The 3096-nt window shown below is 36.0% G+C and overlaps 1 protein-coding gene across 1 annotated transcript in view; it reads left to right on the top strand.

Annotated features, from left to right (window-relative positions):
* LOC106868356 (uncharacterized) overlaps positions 1–3096 on the top strand; it is a 32610-nt gene that overhangs the window by 24610 nt on the left and 4904 nt on the right. The gene's annotated exons all lie outside the window — the stretch shown is intronic.

Below are 3096 nucleotides of genomic sequence, written 5' to 3' on the forward strand. Positions count from 1 at the left end.
ATATTTATATATATATATATATATATAATACAAATATTATATGAGTATATGCATATATACGTACATGTATGTACATACCTACATCTACATTGTATATACAGATGCATATCTGGGTACAGGACGTCACAAAAAAACGTGGACAAAATGAAAAACAGAACATAAACAGAGCACAGAAAACACACAGGTCACATAGAGAACATTTCCTTCATCAGCTGCCACCATACTAAACTAAGCGTTTCGAAGAGTAATCGATGGGCATCAACGGCGATCGACTATGATCTTGCCGAGGATTACGCCACTCATTGGGAGACTGTTACGGGGGACATGTCTGTAATATGTCCATTTTGCAAGGCCCTCAAGTGGGTTGGAGAAACCAGTGGCCTATGCTGCTCAAACGGAAAGGTTCACTTGAATGACCTGCAAAACATTCCTTAGCCTTTTTTCTCCTTATTCCTTGGTCAACGCCCTCATTCGCAGCAATTTATACAGAAAGTTCGCGCTTATAACTCTGCCTTCTAGATGACAAATTTCGGTCACAGACCCAATCATGAAGAGTCCATGTTGATCCAAGGCGGAACTTCACAGATTTATGACAGGCAATAGATTTTGAAAGAAATATGCTTTTTATTACTCGGGAGCTGTTCCATTTGAGAAGAAACTGCGTGATTTGAATGGTTTTAAGAGGTTTCGGCTGTAAAGTTGTTATGATATAGGGTGTGAAAGTAGATATGTGGCCGGGTGACAGAGAAGGGAGGAAGAGAGTGGATTAGAGGAGTGGTGGTAACAAAGGAGAAAGATAGGCATAAAGAATAGAACTAAGAGACTTGTTTTGTTGTGTATTTATTTTACAGGTCTTTATGCTATAGGTAGTAGGTGTTTTACAGTTTCTGATGTAAGGGAGGTTACTCTAAGGGTTTAATAATTTTGGCTCACACCCAACTATTCTGATGGGCAGGGGCAAGTCTATTACATCGACCTCTGTATTCAACTTGTACTTATTTTATTCGACTCTGAAAGAATACATGGCAAAGAAAATAAAGAGCTGTAAGAATAGCCGCTAAGCATTTTGACCAGCGTGGCAAGATTCTACCTTTACAGGTATTCAATGTGGTTTCAAATTTTGGCACAAAACCAACAAGTTTGGGGAAGGGTGTGAGTCGATTACATTGATCCCAATGCTCAACTGGTACTTATATCACCCCAAAAGGATCAAAGGCAAAGTCGACCTCGGAGAAATTTGAATTTAGAACGTAAAGACGGACGAAATGCTTCTAAGCATTTTATCCGGCGTGCAAACGATTCTATCAGTACGCCGCCTTATAAGCGTTTAATATTAAGATAAAACAAAATAAAACAAAACAAAGCAATCGATTGTGATGTAAATGAATTATACAAACAGACAGTTAACGAAGTGAATATGACTTCATATTTCTACAAGAAATATGAAGCCATGTTTGAAAACCAAAACAAAATAAAATTACTTTGAATTATGGTCCAAGATACCTATTGGAGATGGAACAAAATTTCTAGTTTTTCCATACTGCTTTACCCCTTTGTGCATAATTCGCAGAATATCGAGCGATTTTTGCCGGGTGTTTCAAAATTTTGTTATTGATGTCGAAGTTGTTTCTTCTTCAAAACCTATTTCTATCTTAACGAAGTGGTGTCTCATGTGTAACTTGATTCTGGAGATTATGTAATATGTTGGTTATATCGAGTTTTCAACAAAGTACAATAAGTAAACTACTTTATTGTAAACTACTTCGTTAAGGCTTTGTTGAATATTACTCTAAAAAAGCTGAATCTTCTGAGTATCTTGCATACTAAGTTACATATTGTATAAACCCTGTCTCATGTAACGTAGAAGGTAAATATCTAACAACTGCCATTGTCTATGATGCTGATATGAGACTAGAAAATGTGTCAATAACGAAACATTATATTGGTTTAACGACGCCCTGGCTTAAACTGCATTATAATGAACACACACACACATCTTCCAGCACACAAACAAACATACTGCTACCACTTTGTCATGGTACATTTGGGATTCGAAGGCCATGCATAAATATTGAAATTTGAGATATGCAACACAATACGACCAAGTTTTGAGATTCTGAGATTTATGAACAAGTGAATAAGTAGAAATGTTGTTCTATCCCGCGAACATCTTGAGCTGCAATTCAGATTTAATATATTATTGCAGACACAGACTTCATATTTATTGCAGATCTATTTGTGTGAAACTGTTATTTACACTATACACTATTTATTTAAATCACACTCAATTAAAAACATGTTAACTTTTAGGGAATTCTCCCTTGCACTATAAACTGTAAAACCTGCGACATATACATTTCTATAAAGTTAAAGCCCTGCTTCACTCCTATCTTACACCTTTTTCTACTCTTCACTCCTACCTTCCTCTTTTCAAGCACTATTTTTCTTTATCCTCTCCCTCCACCACTCACAGCCTCATATCATAGCGTATTTTCTATTCGAAATCACTCGTACTCTATCACATTATACGATTGTTCTCAAATATGACACCTCACAACCAATCAAAACACGTGTTTTTTTTCAAATAGTTTATGACTTTGTGAAAGTTTTCCGTCTAATTACTTCTGATAGGTGTGCTAACAGGTCAAAAACAGAGTTGTGCTAATAAAATCTCCGCTTCCCTTACATTTTATACGACTTTACACTCGTTTTTGTGAAATGTTTCGCGTGTTTGTACTTGGTCATTCATCAAATATGATCCAAAATAAATAAATTTCCTTTCTCCTTCTTATCTGAGAGATGAATGTCGGCAAGTCTCTCAAGTGAAATAGTATCGCAGCTGTCCAGTCTACGGCCGACGTATAGTTAGATTCCGTGGATGACTTTGTGGACTTTTTTTCTGTCTGTTTAACCTGATATTTTATGAGTCATTATTCATAACTACATTTACATTTGAACAACTACATGAAGAAAAAAAGACTTCATTTCAAATTTCCCAATGCTTCAAATCACGACCCCAAAACATATTCGCCCCCCCCAAAAACAAACATATATTCATGTATGTATACATGTATATGTACGTGTGTGTATATATAT

The sequence above is a fragment of the Octopus bimaculoides genome, chromosome 7 (genome assembly GCF_001194135.2).
Source record: "Octopus bimaculoides isolate UCB-OBI-ISO-001 chromosome 7, ASM119413v2, whole genome shotgun sequence".
Taxonomy (NCBI): Eukaryota; Metazoa; Mollusca; class Cephalopoda; order Octopoda; family Octopodidae; genus Octopus; species Octopus bimaculoides.